The sequence below is a fragment of the Hibiscus syriacus genome, unplaced genomic scaffold (genome assembly GCF_006381635.1).
Source record: "Hibiscus syriacus cultivar Baekdansim isolate YM2019G1 unplaced genomic scaffold, ASM638163v2 tig00008013_pilon, whole genome shotgun sequence".
In the NCBI taxonomy this organism is placed as follows: Eukaryota; Viridiplantae; Streptophyta; class Magnoliopsida; order Malvales; family Malvaceae; genus Hibiscus; species Hibiscus syriacus.
In genome coordinates this window covers 1,983,773-1,995,409 of record NW_024062150.1, presented here as the reverse complement: position 1 = coordinate 1,995,409, position 11,637 = coordinate 1,983,773, and the positions used below count along the sequence as shown (strand labels likewise).

At 35.0% G+C, this 11,637-nt stretch overlaps 1 pseudogene; it reads left to right on the top strand.

Annotated features, from left to right (window-relative positions):
• Positions 1-1,816: 1,816 nt before the first annotated feature.
• LOC120201910 lies at positions 1,817-4,765 on the top strand (annotated as a pseudogene).
• The last annotated feature ends 6,872 nt before the right edge of the window (positions 4,766-11,637 follow it).

The following is an 11,637-nucleotide window of genomic DNA, read 5'->3' as shown; positions in this document are numbered from 1 at the left end:
TATTCAAATAAATGCCATTCTAAAATGATGATAGTAAAGTTTCTTTTTTCTGAACCGACAACTAGAAATTTTCGTTAATAAATGAATACGATAATACAATTTAGGGTAAATTACATGTTTAGTATCTAAACTTTTAATTTTTCAAAATCATACCTAATGTTTACTTTTTGTTTCATTTTAGTACCCGACATTTACTTTTTGTTTCGTTTTAGTTCCCCTATTGTTAACTTTTTGTTTAATTTTAGTATCTAAATTTTAACGGTGAAGTACTAAAATGAAACAAGAAGTAAACTTTAGGTATGATTTTGAATTTTTTTTGAAAGTTTAGGTACTAAAACGGAACAAAAGTGATAGTTTAGGTATTAAACATATAGTTTACCCTAAAATCTAATTAAATAAAGTAAAGGGTAAATTACATATTCAGTCATCTATCTATCACTTTGATTTTTTTTGGTTATCCGTCAATTTTTTTAAAATCATCACAAACATTATATTTTGATTTATTTTGTTCATTCACAGTTAAAAAATTAATGATGATGTCAGCATAAAGTAATTAGAGAAGAAATCAGGATTGAACTATGAGAAGCACAGGTTGAATAACTTCAAAATAAATAGAGTTCTAAAATGGAATTAAATCATAAATATTCAAAGATTAAGGGTTTAATTTCACTAATTTTAAAATTCAAAAATCTTAAAAAGTAATAAATTAGATAAATTTGGGATCAAGGATTTATTCTATTAATTTTAAATTCACAATGTACTAGAAACAATTATACTGAAAAATTAGAGAGAGACAATAACTTGTTGCAATAATTCCAAAATTTCTAATGAGCTAAAATATAGGCAGACCATCAAAGTTAGAGGGTCAGTTGCCTCTTTCACTTAAAGGGTGTTTGTATCAAGGAATGTGAGATTCTCATGAGAATAGAATCCACATTTTTATGTTTGGTTGATCGAGAATCTCATTCTCGGTAATGTTTTATTATCAATAGTAGATTTTTTTGGTATATTACCGGAAATGTTTACCTCTCTTTCCTTAGGTATTGTTGGATTACCGACGTTTTAGACTAAAATGCATTTAAATTTTTATTTTTTTCAAAAATATTATTCTTCTGTCATTGAATAATAAAAATTCTACGAAGATTAAATTATAAATTTATTCTTAAATTATTTTATCTTTTATTCCTTTAACCAAACACGGTAATCTTACATTACTGTTAAATCAACCAAAAACAAAATACAACATTCCCAGTAATCATATTCCCTGGTAATTTTATATTCCTCCTAATAATCATACATTTCGTGTACCAAACATACCCTTATAATGTTAATCAATCCCTGAAAGTAATAAATCATCATAATTAAAAAAAACCACGTTAATGATTTTATTAATTTTTTTATTATGGATCATCATAATATAATTAAAATATAATATTAAATGATCAAAATAAAATTAAAATAATAAATGTGTGATTAAATATTTAGTTTATTTTAAATTAAATATTAAAAATAAATGTAATCAGATCACATCATCTGACTATGACAGGTAATCAAAATCCGCCACGTGAACCAATAAGCTCCCACTACATCAATACGGTCAGGCATTGCATGGGACAAACACATCTGCCGCAATTCATTCAACTTCCGAATACGTGTCACACACTTCACCGTCAGATGAGGCTAATCCCGACAGAGTACCATGCAGATCGGGAATCTCGATACATTGAACTTGGACACGTAGGATGAGGATAAAAATCCATGCCCGTACTCTTTTTTTCTTTTTTCAAACAGCTCGTTTGTGGCCATAAACTGACACAAATTTCCACAATGTTATAAGAGAAACTTGGCTCTGCAAGAAAGAAGAAAGAAGAAAGAAGAAAGAAGAAAGAAAAAGAGATTTTACGAAATGGCTGAAGGAAATGGGTGTTGCAAGACGACGGGACCTGGATATGGAACTCCCTTGGAAGCCATGGCTGGTCCTAAAGAAGCTCTTATATATGTCACTTGTGTTTATACTGGTACTTCTTTTTTCCAACGTTTTATTTTTCTGGGTTATGATGGTTTTTAAACGGGCTGCCTCTAATTTTTCTGGGGTTTTTTTTTATTTAATTCATTTATGCATGAAGATAAAGTTTTTTTGGGTGTGGGTTGTTTGATTTGATTCATTTATGCATGAATTTGTGAGGGTATGAGGTTTTTCTTATTTGTTGTTTGTTTTGATTCTTTAAAGTCCTAGATTAGAGTATGACATTTACAGAGGTATATGAGTATTTATCATCAAATGTTTGAGAATTTTTTAAACAGATATTCACTATTCACCCATACTAATAAAAAGTAACATTTTTCATGCGTGTATAAACTGGGGTGCTTTTTACAGATCATAATAAAAAATTTAAGTTAAAGAGCATCATGTATTTTATTTCTCTTTCCCTCTTTGTTTTAATTTTTTTTTAGCTCACTAGTAACTGCCTTGGTAGAGCCTGGGATCGAGTCCGTGGCAATTCATAATTCTGACGGAAGCTGCTCTCACCCTGCGTTGGGCAGACTACTATCATACCTCCCCTTATCCCATTTTACATGTCAGCTAATTTTTTTAGTAACTGCCTTGGGTGGGATGATATATGAATTTCTTTTTCTTTTATCAGATTTTTTTAATGCTTATTTTAGAAGTAATTGGTAATTCACGCTTCTATCAAACTTGGAACAGAACTTACTGGTTTGTGTAATTATTTATGTTAATATGTGGTTGATTTTCAATAGTTTTCTTAGATTTGAAATCGTGAAAAAAGAGGGTTTCAAATGGTGTTGTGTCTGTGCAGGAACTGGAAGAGAGCAACCTGATTTCCTGGCCACAGTCGATGTAGATCCGAACTCACCGACGTATTCTAAAGTTATACACAGGCTCCCTGTGCCATATATCGGCGATGAACTACATCACTCTGGATGGAACGCTTGCAGCTCTTGCCATGGCTCCCATGGCCAAAACTTCATTACACAATGTGCCTTTTTGCAGATCCAGTCGTATCTATGTGGTTGACACACAGATGAATCCCAAGGCTCCCTCATTGCATAAAGTGGTTCAGCCTGAGGATATTGTTAAGAAGACAGGCCTAGCATATCCACACACGTCCCACTGCCTTGCCTCCGGTGATATAATGGTGTCGTGTCTTGGAGACAAAGATGGAAATGCTAAAGGCAATGGATTTCTTCTGCTTGATTCTGAGTTTAATGTGAAGGGAAGGTAAATAAAACAATAAAAGAGAAAAAATGATTGTCATTGAACTGTGAAACAATTAAGATTCAACCTCTAAGCTACTCCGGTATTCTTCAGGTGGGAGAAACCAGGGCACAGTCCTTCATTCGGCTATGACTTTTGGTACCAACCTCGACATAAAACGATGATCAGCTCGTCGTGGGGTGCTCCTGCAGCATTTACCAAAGGTTTCAACCTTCAGCATGTTGGGGAGGGCCTTTACGGTAGACATTTGCATGTATACAGTTGGCCTGATGGTGAATTGAAACAAACATTGGATCTCGGTGACACTGGTCTCATACCCTTAGAGGTGATTGCATATTAACAACATTGAAACATGTTACAACTTTGTTTTCAGACATGATGTTGCTCAAAGATAATGTTGCCCTCTCTATGCAGATAAGGTTCCTACATGATCCCTCCAAAGACACAGGGTATGTCGGGTGTGCCTTGACTAGTAACATGGTTCGGTTTTTCAAAACCGAAGACGGATCATGGAACCATGAGGTTGTACAGCTTTGCAGGTTTAATAATTTTTTGCAAGTCATTGCCTTAAACGAGCCTACTGATATGATTGTTTAACTTCTGCAGGTGGCAATCTCAGTAAAACCATTGAAGGTGCAAAACTGGATTCTCCCCGAAATGCCTGGGCTTATAACAGATTTTCTAATCTCTCTGGATGATCGGTTTTTGTATTTTGTCAACTGGCTTCATGGGGATGTCCGACAATATAACATCGAGGACCCTAAGAATCCGATCTTGGCTGGTCAAGTATGGGTTGGAGGACTGATTCAAAAGGGAAGCCCTGTTGTGGCTGTGACAGATGATGGTCATACATGGCAGTCTGATGTTCTGGAGATCCAGGTCTGTCCTCATATTCATATTACTTAAAAATTACGGGTTACTTGAACTTGGTTGCGAGTGTGGGATGTGGGTATGGACCCGAATACGCTCAATGCTGTTGTAAGTTTCTGTGTATAGTTTTGTCAATGAAACCTGAAGCATGCTGTCCTGATTCTTATTTGCGGTGTGGTCTCGGGGACTCGACCCGAATGACCTGATAGGCAGTTAACTCATTCAGTACAAAAACCCCATTATTTTGAAACATTGATTAACCTTTTTCATCTTGTTTTACAGGGACATAGACCGAGAGGCGGACCACAGATGATCCAGTTGAGCTTGGACGGAAAACGGCTATACGTTACGAACTCATTGTTCAGCACATGGGATCGCCAATTCTATCCTGAACTTATGGAGAAGGGTTCCCACATGTTGCAGATCGATGTTGACACAGAAAAAGGCGGACTTAAGGTAAACCCGAACTTTTTTGTGGACTTTGGCGCTGAACCAGATGGTCCTTCATTGGCACATGAGATGAGATATCCAGGTGGTGACTGCACTTCAGATATTTGGGTTTAAGCCATTCAGAATCCAGTCCCTTTTAACCTACTATGACTCGAGGATAATGAATGAATAAATGTAATTTACTTTGAATAACATGAGTTAGGGGTTTGATCTTGAGTGGGTTCTTAAACTTGTATATCAGTAGATCAATGTGCTATCTTCAACAGTTGATATCATTGAATAAAGCCACGCCTAAGTTATTTTATCACGTATACTACTTCATTTGTTTGGTGTAATAATTTTCAACGGAAAATTTTCTCAAATAATGTAATAGAAAAAATTATTTTTCTAATAATGTAGTTGAAAGATTATTTCGTGAAATAGGGTGAATGTTATAGTAAATATTGAAGACAAGCGCCTTCAAAGACGCATGAAATCCATGCTCCTTCACCCTCCCTGGCCCATACCATCGTTGTGGCCCCTGTATAGCAATAATGAAAGAATTTTTTATAATAATAGAAATCCATGCAAAATGTTGTGGTCCTGTATAGCAATAATGGAAGAATTTTTTATAATAATAGAAATCCATGCAAAACGCATGGAAGAGGATGCGTTTCCCATTAATTTGCATGAATTGAACCTAATTTCTTAGGTTTTACAAATAGTTATCCTTAGGTTTTACAACGTATTGTGCTCCAATTTTATTTTATTTTAATTTTTTATAATAATAGTCAAAATTAAATCCAAATATTAAACCCTAAACTCTAAATCATAAATATTAACCCCTAAATCCTAAATCTTGAATCTTAAAATTTGAAGAACGAAGGTGAACTAAATTTGAAGAAATTTTATTTAAGGTATTTTATAATTATTTTAAAAAAGTATAATAATGCTCAGCAATAATGGAGTCAATAAAAAATTCCAACACATTATCTAAAAGTTTTCCCCCACGTCAATATGTAAGCAATAATACGTGTGGCCCCTGCATGCATAGTATTTTACCACGTGAATATGTAAGAGCAATAATGTTCAGCAATAATGGAACAATAATGATGATGGGAGTAGAGATCGACGATTGGGGTTGTGGTTGGAGGATTAAGATTGATTTTTAAATATAAATATGAGGTGTAGGGAGAGGATTACACCATAAATGAAAAGAAGAAGAGGGAGAAGAAAGAGGAGAAAAGAGGTAGAAATAAGAGAAAAGCGAAAGAAATGAGAAGAAGAGCATATCGGTTCGTGCTATATTATTCAATAAATTTATATGAAATTAGTCTAATAGTTTGTTAATTTTTTTGGAAGAACGAAGGTGAACTAATTTTGAAGAAAATTTATTTAAGGCATTTTATAATTATTTTTATAAATATTTGTTAATGTTACGATTGTTGTTATGTTTATTTTTATATTGTTGTTATATATTATATCTTATCTATTATAAATACAAATTTTTATGTTGTAGAGAAAATGAGCAACAACTTTTTCACGATTGTCCACTATAATGGATATATTAGGGAAAATGAGGTCGGAGTTGTTTTCCAGTCTGAAAGACCTATAAATATGATGTTCAAAAGGGATATCACATTTGTAGAAACGAAGCAGATGATAAAAAGAAAAATCCGAGCTGCAATAGATGGTTTGAAGTACAGGTTCATGGTATGTCCTAATCCAGTTAGATATGATGCAGTACTAGTTGAAGAAGATGATGATATTGGAACCATGATTGGATTACATGAGTAAACAAATATTTCAGTTATTGAGTTATTTATTGATGTGTGTAACATATCTGATATTCCTGGGTCATCAAGAAATGTGGCTGGAAATTCATCTAAAATGGCTTTCGGAAGTGAGTTTGAGGACCTGACATACAGATCGATGAACAATTTTATGGCACTATTGGAAAGTGAAAATGAAGTCGGTGGAACATCCGCACTAGCAGAGTACGAGGAGAGAAACATATATAACTCGAAATTGATTGTTGATGTTGAAAATCGATGGGGAGAAATCCATGATGATTCCAGCGAAGATGACGAAACTCAGGAACCCGTTTTACCCGACGATGATAATTTTGGCTATGTTGGTACACCTAACCCGGGACCAACTGATGAAGTTCTGACACTATATCAACCAACTCCTCACATGTACAAGATCGATTATGATGCGATGAGGGCACGAGAATTCCTAGACATGCCACATATACCTCTATACCATATGGTCGAATCATTCGAAATTTCTAGTAAATTTTCAGTTGGGATACAATTTAGAGGAAAAGATGAAGCTACATTCTCGATTAAAGAGTATTGCATCAAAGGCCATGTTGATGTCCATATTGCAGAGTCCAACCAAAAAACCATATATGCGAACTGTGTTAAATATGGCCCAGAGTGCAATTAGAAGATCAGGGTGTCCAAAATTCAAAGGCACAATGCTTGGGTCATCACAATGTACAATGGTCCCACACATGTTTGCGGAACTCAATCGAGCAAGACCACCGACTATTGGACTCTGATGTAATTTGTGATTACGTGAAGGTATTAGTTGAGAAGGATCCAAGAATCCCTTGTTCAGTGTTAACTGCATCTATTCGAAGCCAATTTGGATACCAAGTAAAATATGGCAAGGTTTGGAATACGAAAATGAAGGCAATGAAGTTGACATATAGAGATTGGGATACATCGTTCAATGAGCTACCACATTTGTTACAAGCAATGAAGCGATTAATCCCGAGAACCATAGTGAAGTCTCAAACCATGCTTGCGTATGACGAAGAATGTCAACTTGTTCCAGAGAAGAAGATATTTCATAGACTCTTTTGGGCATTCAAGTCATGCATAGAAGGATTTCCATTGGTGGCACGGATGAAGCTTTGTTGTTCCAGTCATGAATGTAGTTTGCGAGCTTCGTAACCCAATTCACTTTGTGCTTACCCCTTCCATCTAATCTGTGCAAGGGGTAATGATCCCATGGAATGGACGGGATAGGTTTGTGGCACTTGAACTGCCTCAACACTCGATTCGCAAACAATATCTCAACAAATGCAAAAATGAATCAATGGTGTAACAACAACCCAAGTTTCATAACCCAACAAAACATGTGGCGGTACACACGCTAAAACTTCTTGCTCTAGGTACGACATCCAAACAAACTGTGTCAACACACATTTTTCGTTCTACTAGGATTCAAACTCCTAAAAATAGGATAGAATTTTAGGATTCAAACTCCTAAAAATAGGATAACATTTTGCTAGGATTCAAACTCCTAAAAATAGGATAGAGTTCTACTATTATTTAAATTCCTAAAGATAGGATCCACAAGCACTATAAATAGCCATTGTAACTCACCATTGTAACAGAGAATTTACACCCAAAACATAGAGGAAAGCACGGGAAGATACAAAGGCAAAGCTATTGTAAAGGATTCGAAAAGGAAATAAAAGGTAGCATTTTCTTTTTTCTTTCTTTTGCATGTGCACGTTATTTTTCTTGAGATTTGGTTCGAATAACCCAAAACGTGGGTTGCGCCGATGACCAAAATGGGTAGGGTTTCGAAGTTTCGAACCTAGATCTACCCCGAGGCTTATTTTGAAAAACCGGTTTGATTTTCGGTTAAAGAAGGGGAAGAGCTTTTTTAAAAATCTATATTAGTCCCTTTATTTATTATATGGATATTTTATTCATTTATTTTTATTATTCATGTTATTATTATTATATGTATATATATATATTTTAGATTATTCTCATTCTTTTACTATATTTTATTATTATTATATATATATACATTTCTTTAATATTCTACTTATAAATCTATTATTACTACATATATTGTAATTATCTTTATCTAGTCATATATTTTTTATACTTTTAATAGTTTATTTATATACATATTATTAATATATATATATTCTTAATTATTTTTATTTGATTATTATTTTTTATTTACGTAATATATCTTATAATTTTATATATATATATATATATTTTATTATTTTCGTTATTTATTTATTATTATTATATTATTTTTAAAAAAACCTTGTGTCTTTTTCATTATTATTATTAAACATTATATTATATATTACTAACCTAGAGGACCCATTTTTGTCTTATTTCTGACTAAAGCCCCTCACTTTCGGTGAAGTGAGAGGGTAGCTTTTCTATTTTTAAATATTTGGTGTATATATATAGCTTATTTATTTTATTAATACTTTGATGTATATATATATATTTTTTTCTTTTTTCAAATATTACTATATATAATTATTACTTTACTATTTTTTTTCTTTATCTTATTTATTTTATTTTTTTTATTTTTCCCTTTTATCTTATTTGTTTTCTTTACCTTGTTTATCTAACACATTTCTCGATTTTTTAAGGATATTTTCAAATCAATCAAGGGTAAGTAATTGGGGTCGAAACTTTACCTTTTAATTTAACTTGTTATTTTTCTTAATTAAGACAACTGGAAATTACGTAGTACCGAAAGGGCGGTTCAAGGGTGTTAATCCTTCCTTGACCGTAACCGACTCCCGAGCCCGACATATTTCTGGTAAGACGCAGATCAGGTAAGAAATAGGGTATCCGATCAACCCATTTATTTTTAAATAAATGATCGGTGGCGACTCCAATCCACATTTTTCTAAGTCGAAGCCCAATTCCGGGGCCCAACCGAAAGACGGTTGCGACAGCTTGGCGACTCCGCTGGGGACACAGGTAAGTGAGTCAGGCTAAGGTAATTTCCAGTTGTCTTTTTAACGAAAAGGGTAAGTTTAAATTTTAAGGTAATATTTCGATCCTTATTACTTATTTTTGATTATATTTTTCGAGTAAATAGTTGGACTGACCGTTTTCTAATGATTTCAGCTTTCCAAACATTTTTCATCTAAGGCTCTAAACCCGAGCTCCGAACCCGTTTTAAGTGGGGGTGAAAGCGACGCCTTCGTGTGAATTTATTCACCGTATGGGCCTAGCAAGTAGCCTTCGGGATTCATATACCTTATGCCTTCGTGTGAATTTATTCTCCGTATGGGCATAAGGGAATGTGTCCTCTCGAGTTTAACTTAGTCCACACAAGCCTGTGATGGGTTTCGGACTAAGGGTCTGGTCGGTCCAAGGGGGCGCCAGCAAGGAGAACTCGAGTACCATTTTTAGAACCTAAACCGGGAGACTTTGAATAATTAGAGCCCACCCCAAAACCTCATTCCAAACCCTAGGCTGCTTTGTTTCCTGCTTTAGTTTCTGTTCAAAGCATGCGAACTAGACAAATATGCGGTTAGGATTTGTTTGAAAGTAGCATGCGGGATAGAGATCATGTCCGGGTAGGAATAATAAGCATGTGGGGTAGATATCATGTGGGGTAGGACTTTCATTTTTATGATCGTTTTTTATTATTTTTTTCACCTCACTAACTCTTTTCATCTTTCTTTTATTTTATTTTATTTTATTTTCATCACTTGCATCATAAAAGAGGTCATTGATCCACTAAAACGTGTTTGTTAAAATTCGAATAATCTGAATCAATGGACAAAGGTGTTGTAATACAAGAGATTAAAAACCTCGAGGTACGACTATGGTCCGAGAAGACTCAGAAGAAAAAGGGAGACAGTCTTCAAGGAAGCTATGTGTCAGAGCTGGTTAACTACGCCTATATCAGCCTAAAACAGAATAATGTGCAAAGAACTTCGAGACATCTGAGATAGTTGGAAGAATGATCGGAAACAGAAGTTCAGTCAACGGTATGGTGACATTGTATTTAAGCTTCATGTTAAGACCGATGAGCCCTTAATCAGAGTCTTGGTTCAATTTTGGAACCTGGGATACAGTTGCTTCACTTTTAACCAGGAGGACATGGTACCTACCATCGAGGAGTATACTATACTATTGCACTGTGAAAGCATTAAACTGGAGCGAGCCTACGTCAAACACATCAAGAGTGAGCCTTTCAAGAACGGGCTGGCTAAGATTGCATGAGTTGATGAAAAATGGGTGACTGACCGACTCCGAAACAAAGGTAACGGGCAAGGAATTGAGTGGATCCACATAAGGGAACTAATGAAGGACCACCATGATGAATGGAAGACTATAGACCTTTTTGCTCTAGGTCTGGATGGCTTGATCATCTTTCCAAAGGTTTTGGGATGCATTAACGCAGCCGTGGTGAAACTGTTTGAGCAACTTCCGAAACGAGTCAACCCAGCACCGACCATCTCAGCCGAGACCTTTTGGTCTCTCAACCATTACCGAAGAGCTGCCGGAGGTAGATTCATTGTATATGTTCAGTTCCTTCAAGTCTGGATTCACATCCACTTCTGGAAGACTAATGGGGTTGCCTACTGTAGATTTAGCACTACGTATTCACCTTTGAGAGAGTTCATCACCATGACATGACATGAAGGCGCTTCAAAAGAGAAATGGATGAAAGTCTTCACTCATCTTCAGGACCGGGATATTACCTGGAGAGCCCCCTGGTTGTTCCTCAGTGATGTTATTTTCAAGTGTGGGAATTCTGACACTATGACCCTATTTGGACTTTGAGGTGCAGTTGGGTATGCTCTGTTGTTGGCACTTAGACAGTATGGGGTACATCAGTTTGTCCCAGCAACATATGGATTATCTATATCAGAGTTTATGTATCACGGCGACAGTTATAAGAAGATGATCAAAGAAGCAATCGAGTCATGGAAGAAAGTATCTCGGATGGATGTCTAGAAGATTTAGTCCGAACATACCTTTTATTGTTTTTATGTCTCTTACAAGATAAAACATTTTTGTCTGAATAAGGATTATTTATAATAATGGACACTTTTCTGGATCAATGCCTCGAACATTTCATGCATTCTTGCATTTTGCATTTTTGCCTTTTTGCATTTTCATCTACATTTTAAGCATTTTCACAAACATGAAATTAAGTCGTGAAGGGCTCGATGAAGCAAATTTAACCACATGGAAGCAAGATTGTAACAGTAGGAGCCTGATCAGCTGATTTTAGGACAAAGCTTGTCAGGATGATCTAAGAAAAGAATCCCCATATCCTAAGGACTACGATGTTGA